The sequence below is a fragment of the Pongo abelii genome, chromosome X (assembly GCF_028885655.2).
Source record: "Pongo abelii isolate AG06213 chromosome X, NHGRI_mPonAbe1-v2.0_pri, whole genome shotgun sequence".
Taxonomy (NCBI): domain Eukaryota; kingdom Metazoa; phylum Chordata; class Mammalia; order Primates; family Hominidae; genus Pongo; species Pongo abelii.
The window spans coordinates 159,563,680-159,575,117 of NC_072008.2; the positions used below are offsets into that span (position 1 = coordinate 159,563,680).

General features: G+C 52.7%; 1 pseudogene; it reads left to right on the forward strand.

Annotated features, from left to right (window-relative positions):
• The first annotated feature begins 3,304 nt into the window (after positions 1-3,304).
• On the forward strand, positions 3,305-4,983 carry LOC112130751 (paraneoplastic antigen Ma6E-like; annotated as a pseudogene).
• Positions 4,984-11,438: the final 6,455 nt, after the last annotated feature.

Below are 11,438 nucleotides of genomic sequence, written 5' to 3' on the forward strand. Positions count from 1 at the left end.
GGACTACAGGTGCACGCTTGGCTAATTTTTGGGTTTTTGTAGTGATGGGTTTTTGCCATGCTGCCCAGGCTGGTCTCAAACTCCTGGACTCAAGTGATCCGGCCGCCTCGGCCTCCCAAAGTGCTGGGATTACAGGAATGAGCCACCGTGCCCTGCGTGAAGTCTAAAGTAACTAAATTTCAGAGAGAGACAAACACATATCAATGGCCATTGTCTTCTCTGGCAAGAATGGGCTTACAAGGCAGAAGATTGTGCCGGCCATAGGTGCAATCATTGCTGGGATAAAGACAGTTAATGACTGTGTGGCCTGGGTAGACAGATTGGAATCTGTAGGAGCCCCAAATGCATAGCTAGTTCTCCCCATCAATGGATTCTCCTAATGAGTCTTTTTTTTTTTCTGAGTGCATGGTGACAGAAGTAATAATGGCAGGCTGGGGTGAGACAGAGAGTGAGAGAGAGAAAGAGAGAATCAATCTTGTATTTAGGCCCCAAAGTTCTGCTTGACTCTAGCAACTGGAGGAAGCAGCCTTTAACACAAATCCTACCTTCAGGGTGTTTGAAATCTAATACTAATACTAACTAAAGATGTATGCAAGCCATGGTACAGCTCGAATTCTGATTGGATTGAAGTTATATACCTCAAGGAAACTATAGTACCTAACCAAGGAAAGAGTGTACTCTAATCCCTATGGTTCTTTGAAGCACAATGCCTGACATGCAACTTTTAAAAATCCAGAACATGTGAAGTAACAGGGAAATGTGACCCGTGATCAACAGTAATTGGCATCTCATCACTTCTCTCATGTTCTATTTTCCAAAGCAAGTCTCTAGGCCAGCCTAGATTCCAGAGGTAGGGAAACTGACTCTAACTTGTGATAGAAGGAGTTTTGAAATCATATTACAAATGGAGAACCAGGGACATTAAAAAATCAATCCCAACACTTTGGGAGGTCAAGGCAGGCCAATCACGAGGTCAGGAGATCGAGACCATCCTGACTAACACGGTGAAACCCTGTCTCTACTAAAAATGCAAAAAATTAGCTAGGCGTGGTGGCATGCTCCTATAGTTCCAGCTACTCGGGAGGCTGGGGCAGGAGAATCGCTTGAACCCAGGAGGCGGAGGTTGCAGTGAGCCGAGATCACGCCACTGCACTCCAGCCTGGGTGACAGAGCGAGACTCCATCTCTCTCTCTCTCTCTCTCTCTATATATATATACACATATATGTGTATATATATAAATATATATGATATATATGACATATAATACATATATGTATATATGTATATATATATAAATCTACTACAAGAGTTCACAGGCAAGTCCCTCACCTACACTTTGCATGGAATGTCAGATGTGGTCTGCTTCTGCCTTTCCTACCCTTACTGTTCCTGTTGTTCCTGTTGGTGGCTAGGGAGGTGAGGTGAGAGCAGTGGTGCCTGTGCAGCAGTGCTCGAGGATGCACCAAGGGTTCACTCTCAGGAAACTCCCAAAGCTGCTGGCCAGATGGGTAGGCAGTCCTAGACATGGCAGAGACTGGCTGAGTTTCCCAAATGCCTCTCTTGACCAAGGCCTGCAGAAACAGAAAGTCATATTTTCACATTGGCCAATCCTTGCGTTCCTCAGGAAAATGGTTCCAATGTTCCCACTCACATCCTGCTTTTTCTCAGAGCTCAGACCTGGGACCACTGGGCTGGCTGCAACAACCAGCCTCCAATACCCACACCATTCTTGGCCACACCGCCCTTTTTCATTCCTGTGCCCTTGTGGTTATTTACTGAAGGCTTATTGACTGTGTGTCTAATAGAAGGTAAAGCTCCATGACTCCCCTGCAAGAAAAATGTTCTTATTGCTCATCTACAGATGAGAAACAGAGATGTTCAGTGGTTTGTGCAAAGCCACCCAGCTGCTAGGTGAAGCCAGCTTTGCCTGCTTCCAAAGGCCATACACACTCTTTCCAATGCAATGGCTTCCTAGGTGGTGAAGGCTGGCTTTGTAGCCTAAGAACTATGATGAGGCTCTTGAGTCAGGAACAGCTAGCCTCTTCCTGTTGTGGAGGTTCCTGGAATGAGGAGGTAGGCCTGTGAATGTAGTGTTTTAGGGGACCTAGTCTGGAGTCCTAGTACCTGGCTGTCCACCAACTCCCAGCTTCCAGACCCCGCCCCTAAGCATGAGCTTCCTCTCTGCCAGTTTCCAATCCCCTTTCTCTCTCAACACTTCCACTAGGCCATTTTGATGGTAGAGGGTCAATGGTTGGGCCTGTTGCCCCCAGAGGCTCAAAGCCTTGGCACATCAAGCCCTTACCATGCAGGTCCCGATCCCAGGGCAACACAGATGCCTCCCCCTGTCTAGCTATTTGCCTCCCACAGAGACTGAGATTTTTCTCCCTCATCTATCTGAGGCTTCTGGGAGAAGTTGGAAGCCCACTTGCCCTTAGTACAGCCGGCCTGAGATATCCCTGCACTGTGCAGTCCCAGCTGTGCTGCTGAGGCGCTATCTTCCACCTTCCCGTTCCAGGGCCTCAAGGCGGCCTCTGGAGTGGGCTCCACAGCCTGAAGGTGGCATTTCCCCGTGGGTGGTTGCAGTGTCTGCAGACAGTGAGCAGGCACCAGCGGGACCCCAGAGTGGCTGAGGGCACACTGGGCAGGAGGCAGATCGCTGTCCCCCCAGGCAGTAGGTGCGAGAGTGGGTCCTGGTCCGGAGCCTGAGGAGAGGGGAGGAGGGTCTCCTTGCTGCAGGAGTCTGAGTGGAGTGAGCTCCTGGCTGCAGGGCACCTCTGGCTATAGAAGGGGACGATGGGAGAGAGAGGGGCTCTGGCTGTGGGGGAAGGGGACTCCTGGCTGCTGATGTGGGAGGCGTGGGAGGGGGTTGCAAGGTTGCAGGGAGGATGGGATTAGGGAGAGGGCTCCTGGTCAAGTGCTGGGAAAAAGAGGAGGTGGGCACATCCAGCTTCAGGGTTGCGCGTGATGGTTGGAGGGGCTCCAGCTGTAAGTTTTGTGATCAGGGGCTGTTCACCAAGGTGAAAGAGGTGCTTCCTGCTGTGGAGGTAGGGGGTGCAGTGAAGGTCTCTGAGCTGCAGCAGTAGGGGTGGGGGAGCATGGGCTGTGACACTGGGCAGGGGAGATGCTTCAGGCCCTGCATTTGGGAGTGGCTGGTCTCTGGCTGTGCAGTGGGGGTGGGCTGACTGGCACCAACATCCCTTTCTCCCCTTTGCACTCACAGGCTGCGTCAGAGACTGCAACAGTCAGCACACGTTCCTGTCTGATCAGGCTCCCTCCCTCAAGTCCTCTGCGATGGCTCTGGCGATGCTTCACGACTGGTGCAGGAGGATGGGTGTGAACGCAGAGCGCTCTCTGCTCATCCTGGGTATCCCTGATGACTGTGAAGAACATGAGTTCTAGGAGGCCGTGCGGGCTGCCCTGTCGCCCCTGGGCAGGTACCGAGTGCTCATCAAGGTCTTCAGAAAGGAGCTCGGGGCCGGGGAAGCCTTGGTGGAGTTCGCTGAGGGTTTAAACCGAAGCTTGATTCCCTGCCAAATACCAGGCCAAGCAGGACACTGGAATGTGATCGCCCTGCCCCAGGCCCCTGATGCTGATTTCAGGATATACCCAGTTTCCCTGCACAGCCCCAGGGGCAAGCAGTGGCCAAAGGTGCAGGTGAGGCAGGAGCTGCAGGTGAGGAAGAAGAGGCAGGTGGTGGAGGAGCTGCAGGTGCAGCAGGAGCCATAGGTGAAACAGGAGCTGTGGGTAAGGGTGAGGCAGAACCACAGGTGAGGGAGGATCTGCAAGTGAGGCAGAAGGTGCAGGGGAGGGAGGAGCTAGAGATGAGCTGAGAGTTGCAGAAGAGGCAAGAGAGTCAGATGAGGGAGCCACAGGTGATACAGGATCTGTAGGTGAGGCAGGAGCTGTGGGTGAGGCAGGAGCTGCGGGTGAGGCAGGAGCTGTGGGTGAGGCAAGAGGGACAAATGTAACAAGAGCCTGGGTCCAGCCTCGGCGCTACACCCTGCAGGCTGTGCTGGAAAACAGGGCCTACCAGGAACTGAGACCCTTTTCAGGGAGGGAGCAGCCAGGCTTCGATGAAGAGTCCTTTGAGAGCTGGATGGAGCATGCCAAGGATATGCTGCAGCTGTGGTACCATGTGTTGGAAAGGGAGAGGCAGAGGTGGCTGCTGGAGAGCTTGGGTGGCCCAGCCCTGGACGTCGTGAGCGGCCTCCTAGAGGAAGATCCCAACTTGGTGGCACTGGACTGCCAGGCGGTGCTGGACTGCTGGGCGGCGGTGCTGGACTGCTGGGCGGTGGTGCTGGGGCAAGTGTTTGGAAACCGGGACACTCGAATGACTTCCAGGCTGAAGTTCCTGACCTGAACGCAAGGGCCCTTTGCCTTCCTGGTATGCCTAGAAGGCCTGCTGCAGATAACCCTGGAGAAGGGGGCCGTCTGCTCGGCCCTGGCCAACCACCTGCAACTGCGGTAGGTGCTGCCTCAGGCCTGCCCTAGCGAGGCACTCCAGAATACCCTGAGGGGGACGCACTGGAGAGGAGGCCGCCCTACTTCCTGGGGCTGCTCCAGCTCTTCCAGGAGATGGAGGTGTGGGCGGCCTCCCCAGTGAGGAGCCAGCATGTTGTGGCCTGGCCAGTGGCCGCAATGGAAAGTGAAGATCCAGTTGCCGCCCAGGCAGCTCCTGCCTGTGGAGATGCTGCTCAGGCCTCCTCAGCCCAGGGAGACGCCAGCCAGGCTGATCCTGGCGTGGAAGATGCTGCTGAGACTGCTCCTGCCACCAAAGAGGCTGTCAGGGGCACCCCTGCCACTAGGGAAGGTGAAAATGCCCCTGCAGGCCTCAAAGGAGCCAGAGGGTCTTGTCCAGGCAGGAGGCCAGGAGGCTGAGGAGCCCCCCCACCCAAGGGGGTCTTATGTTCATACTGGAGGAGTTGGAAAATGAGGACAGGGCCAGGAAGGTGGGCCAGCCCAAATCCTCCCCGGACAAATAGGCTCAGAGGGCCCCAGGGCCTCCTCTCCTCTCAGGCCGCAGCATCCTGGAGGCAGTGGGGAGGCCAGGCCAGGGCTGGTCCCTCATCCCACATCAGGATCGGGGCCCCCCACCTCCCTCCAAAGGGCCCTGGCCACCACCATCAGCCCTTCCTGTGACCCAGATGACCACGTTGATACCAAATGGGGTTGGGGGAGGCGCCCCTGCTTTGCACCCAGTGCCGCACCCAGCCCCAGCCCCAAACCCTGCCGTCTCTGGGGGGCTGGCCTGGAGGGAGCCCTGAGTGGCCAGCTGTGACCTGGGTGGGGGCACCTGAAGATGTCTGTCCCCCACCCCTTGTCCTGGGTTGGGAGAGACAGGGGGAAAGAGGTCCTCTCAAGGGTGCCCCAAGAGGGCCCAAGAGGGTCACCCCACTTGCCGTCCCCGGGGCAGGCTGCCCCCTGTTCTGGGAAGCCCACCCTCACCTGTGTAGGCCCTGTAGTGACCCACGCGCCCAGCAGACGCCCAACCACTGCTAGCTGTCATTCCTGTGCAAAGTTGTGTGTTGTGCACCCACCCGGGCGGCCGCCTCTAGGCCCGGGGCATGTGCTGTGAGCTTCCTGCAAGCCCAGATTCTGCTCACTGCTGTCTGTCCTGCATCTTAAACACCACCTCTGCTTTCCTGGTGTAGATCTAGGCCAGTGGCTGCTTGTTCTCGTGGAGCTGTTTGTGTTCTTCTCTGAGCTGCTCCTCCCCGGAGGCCCCCAGCACAGACCCAGGAGATGGCGGGAAGGAGGCACCAGGGCACGGCGGATGCTCACCCTGTGACCACGATGGTGACCGTGACTGTGGGAGGAAGAGCCGGACCCTGGACGGAGTGGGACTGCCCTGCCTGAGGCTCCCAGGAGAGCTTTATGCTTTGGCGTTCCACCCCTGTTGTTACTTGTGACTGTTTCCTCAACTTCGTGGGCTGTTCTCTGCTGTGTTTACTGGTGTCCTGTGACTGTCTGTGATGGCCATAGGGCAGGGCCCTGCCCCAGCAGATGGGCTCGGGAGGGGGCTCCCTGAAGCCAGTGGACACTGCCAGAGTCCACCGTCCTGGCAAGAGGCAGGCCCTGGGGCCCTCAGGAAGGAGGGAGGTGGCAGCAGGGTCGGCAGCAGGACGGGGGTAGACAAGGCACCTTGCCAGGAACCCCAGGAGGAGGGATCCTAGGACCTGTGTCCTGTAGTGGCTGTTTGCAGTTTCTCTCTGTGTTGTGGTTCCCTTCTCTTCAATGATTTCAGTACACGTTTCTCTTCAATAAATTTCATTCCATGTTCCAGCCGGTCTCGCCTCTGCCGTGGGAAACTAGTGGGAAAGGTCTCTTTGGGATAAAATGGAAGTTGGGGGACAACAGTGGCCTGGAATTCTGACCCTATTGTGGTCACTGGGATACGGTCAGGGCATAGTAGGCCGGCGATTGTAGAGAATGACCTAACTGCGATGGTGGTTCCAACCCAGAGTCAGCGGCTTATGGCGATGAGGAAAGAAACCAAGCTGAACATGCTGGATGGTGCCAGTTGACGGAACACTGCCATGTGAGGGCAATGTGTGGCTTGCTCCCCAGGGCATGCATGGAGGCTCCCAGAACGAAGTGCGTAAGAGGTGGAAGGGCAGGCAGGGGACAGCAGGCTGGGGCGGAGGCCTGGGTTGAAGCTCTAGCATAGACATCTTTTTAATTGTTCCTCAGTTCCTCATCTTTATCCTGTGTGTGGACTACAGTGCTAGAGCTTTCACCAACTCTTTGGAAAGACAGAAGAGATGGATAAGGAAAAGGAGCAGAACAGAGCGGCACCCCTTGCCTTCCCCAGGGTCTGGGTAGCGGGCGCAGGACGTGTCGCCTGTCCAAATGCGCAACCTTCACCAGTGTACGCTACGCGTGCGAGCCTGTGCACCTTGGCGAGCGCGCAGCCGTCATGAGTGCGCCTGGGCACGCCGCCATTTCCTGCAGCCGCGACAGCACGGTCGTATGTTTCCGGTTGTCATTTTATTCTTTTTGAGAAATGGTCTCGCTCCGTTGCCCAGGGTGGAGTATAGTGACGCTATCATAGCTCACTGCAACCTAGACCTCCTGGGCTCAAACGATTCTCACGCCTCAGCCTCCCGAGTAGCTGGGACCACAGGCGTGCACCACCATACCCGGAACCACAGTCACAGTCTGTCGCAGTGCTCGCTGGGAAAATGCGACCGTCCACAAAGCGAAACGGCCATCCGGGGCGAGTTCGGCCTCGCGGGGATTCTCCTGAGGCTACTCCCGCTCTGGCCGCCAGAGGACGCCCGAGGATCACGAATGGGCCCGAAGAGCTGGCTGCACCTTCCCACGCTCAAGGTCTGCAGCCGTGGCCAGAGTGGCCTTGGGGTGACCGCGCGTGGACCGTCGCCGGCGGGAGGGAGCGCGGTCCCGCGGGGGCCGAACGGGGCTCCTGTGGCCTGAGCTTGTTTCGCAAGGAGCCCTGGCGGCCATGGCCTCTGGGACACCAGACACTGGTCGTCAGGGCTGTCCAGGGGAAGGGGGTGTGGACGTGCAGACAGGAAAGGCAGCTGGACCCTCCAACCATGCTGGGCCCTCGGGCTGACCGGGGCTCGTCTGTGGGGCTCAGTGAGGAGGGACTTTGTTCCCTAGGAGTTTGATGAGGGAGCGCCATGGGGGTGGCGTCATCCTGACATCCTGCAGGGCAGTGGAGCCTTACTTTCCCTAGCCCCAGAGATCATGAAGCCTCTCTTTGTTTAAAGGTAGAAACCAAGGACAAGAGGTTGGTGGGAATTGCTCTGGGTACAAAATTGCAGAACCAGACTTGTTAATTCTGGGACCTGTGCTGCTTTCATTACACTCTACCTCTTCCAGTTTGTGATGTGCTCCTTCTGTCAACAGTTAGCAAGCCTGCTGGCTCTGTTGCTCTGGCAGTGAGTCCAAAGGTGAAGGATGGGGGGCTGATGCATTTTGATACTCAAAATGTCTCCTAAACTGTCCAGTATGGTATACCATCTCCTGCCTCCTTGATGCTTGTGATGGTACCCCAAACAGTATATTTGGAAATCTAACATTCTTACTCCTGCCTGGACAGGCCCTCAGTATCATTCAACGAAAGCCCAATTATTACACAGGGAGTGACAGCACAGTCATGACTTTCCCGTTGTCATGTTTTTTTTTTTTGACACAGTCTTGCTCTGTTGCCCAGTCTGGTCTATGTTCACAGTATCTTCCTGGTCTGCTTATACTAAGTCAAGCAATTTCTGTGCTGGCATGGGTTCCAAGCACCTGAGAAAGCCCAATGTCATCTCTTTTCACAGTGGTTTTGTCTTTTGGCTGTACTTTATATTCCTTTTAGCATATAACCCCTTCCTGACTGAAGGCCAGGCAGAGCACAGGCCACTTTAAGGTTTAACTTTCAAGTAACTAAGATCCTCCCTTTCTCAGAGCAGCAGCAGTGCTTGGAGAAGCACCTGCCTCAGTCTTTATTCTCTCTAGAAACTGACCTTTCCTTTTCCCATTGTAACCTACCTCTGAGCAAGCTGGCAAAAAAGCCTGCATGCTCCCTTCTTTGCTGCATGAAGGAAATTCAAACCACGCAAGTTCCTGTCTCCATGTGGGAATTCTCATCTTGGCCCCCCACTTCTAACCTCAGTGAAAACCTAGGCCACTCTCCTTCCTTTGCTTCCAGAAGCCATTTTGGAATTGCTGGAGATGACTGCTCCTCTCTCCTGAAAACCCTCAATTACATGAGTAGTGAAACTTTTCTTGTCCTCTTGGTGTGTATGTGGTGTCATCAGTCTTAACATCCTAGCCGATTTTTGAGTGGGGATCTATCTGCCTCTGAAGGTGACCTTAAAAACAATTTTGCAAGAGGCATAATGGAGATTAGAGCCACTTTAAAGACCTCTAGGATGTATTAACAGGTATGGTGGTCCCCATCATATCTCCATTTTATCCGCCAGTTCTGTCCCCTGTAGAAATTGGATGAATTCTGGAGAATGAGTGTACACTACCTCATGCTTTATCAAGTAGTAATCCCAGTTGCAGATGCTGTGCACCAGACACAGTATCATTGCTCAAATAGATTTATAAGGCCTTAGGTGCATAGTATGTGGCCATTGGTTTGATGAAGGCATTCCTTTCCATTTCAGCCGGTCAAGGAAAGAGGATAAGAAGCTGCTGTGGTTTGAATGTTTGTCCCCTCCTAAACTTGTTGTTGCAGGAAATTGAGGACTGGAGAGACCAATATGGAGAACAGGAGGATTGTTTATTTTAGCTACACACCAGCTTAGTGGATTTGTATTCAAGAAGCTGAGCATTAAACAAAGACAGAGCAGGGTTTTTATAAGCAGATCTACAGAAGTAAAATAAAAGTAGCTAATTATATGATAGGTTACATAATTTATAGCATAGCATAACTTGTGGCCTTGCATAGCCAGTGGCCTTGTAGCTGTATTGAAAGAAAAATACAGATATTTGTAAAACATAGTTATGCTTAAGAAGCCAGGGAAAGGAGTAACAGTAAAGGAATTTGTGTTTCTCTCTTTTTTTTTCCTTTAACCTTGTTTTGGAGGGGAGGGGTGTCTGGAGCCCATTCCTTTGGCCTTGGCTTCTTAAACAGCGTTATCTTATAACTGTCTTTGAAGTGAGATTGCTAGGCAGAGGAAAAGTTTTTTTTTCTTTTTAACCCTTGCCTTGCCTGTTACTTTTTTTTGGAGTGAATGAATGCATATTTATTTTTAAATTTCTGCCTCACTATGTTGAAATTTAATCCCCAGTGTGACAGTATTGAGAGGTGTGGCTTTAAGCCTTACACTTTTCAAGTGTAAGGGAAGCAGATGAAGTTCCTTAGTCATCGGCTTTTTTTTTTTACTTGTTTTAAAACTAACAAAAAGTATTCATTCTACTTTTGAATTGTCCCCAAAATGCCAAGTCTTCCCCTTCTCGGCCAGGCAGGATTTGGGAGAATGCCTTATAAAAACACACTGTTCCTTTCTGGTATTGGGCCACTAAATCCCTTACCTTACTCTCTTACTCATTGGCAAGGCCCTCATGAGTAGATTAGTGCAATCATTGATTAATGGGTTAATGGATTGATGGGTTATCATGGGAGTGATACTGGTGGCTTTATAGGAAGAAGAAGAGAGACAGAGAGACCTGAGCACACGCAGCCATCTCACCATGTGATGTGTTGTGGCACCTCAGGACTCTTCAGAGAGTCCCCACCATCGGGAAGGCCCTCACCAGATGCTGCCCCTTTACCTTGGACTTCTCAGCCTCCATAACTGTAAGACCTGTTTTTTTCTTTATAATTACCCAGTTTCAGGTGTTCGATTATAAGCAATGGAAAATGGACTGACACAGAAGCATTTCACGATCATGTGGACAAACAAAAACCTTTATTTACAATTTGTCTCAGGACCATGTTAATGCTTCTGCCCTGTGTTATACCTACCCTCTGGCATAATATAGTCCAAAGAGATGTGGATCATCTAGACAGTGCATAGAATGGCACGTGGATCTGTTACACTGACATCATTCTGATTGGACAGGACAAGTAAGAGGCAGCCTACACACTGGGAGGCCTTGGTAAGACACGTGCACTCCAGAGGGTGGGCAATAAGCCCTATGGGGATTCAGAGATCTGCTACATCAATGAAGTTTTTAGGGGTCCAGTGTTCGGAGGCGTGCCAGGATGTCCCCTCCAAAGGAAAAGACAAATTACTGCCTCTTGAATCCTCCACCACAAAGAAAGTAGTGCACCTGGTGGACCTCTTTGGGTTTTGGGGAGAAAACATTCCACCCATAAGATAACTTCTGTGGTTCACACACTGGTTGACACAGAAGGCTGGGAGATTTGAGAGAGGCTGGGAGCAGGAAAGGGATCTGCAGCAGGTCCAGGCTGCAGTGCAAGAAACTCTTGAACCATCACATCTGACAGACCCTGCAGTGTCAGAGGTGTCAGTGGTAAGAATGGAGGCAGGGTAGGGTTTAAGGCCAGTCCCCATGGGAGGATCGCCACACAGGCCCCTGGGGTTCTGGAGCAGGGCCATGCCACCCGCATCAGAGAATCATACACCTTTTTAGAAAACAGCTCCTGGTGTGCTTCTGGGCCCTGGCAGAGACAACGCTTGACCGTGGGACACCAAGTGACTGTGTGTCACTTATAAGCTGGAATTTCCCCTTATAAGCTGGGTCTGTCAGACCACAAAGTGAAAGTCAGCTGACCCTCCAACAATCCACTGCACGATGGAAATAGTTCATCTAGTCAGGAACAGAAGTGTGAGTGAGCTATGGAAGTAGCAGCCAAGATACTTGTGTGACCCATCACAGTTACACCAGTGCCCCTCCCTTAGCTCACACCTATGGCTGTGCGATCTCACGTGGCTAGATGAAGGAGGAGGAAAAGGCCTGAATATTGCTTATGAATGGTTTGGCTCAGTCTCTGAAATGGACAGCAGCT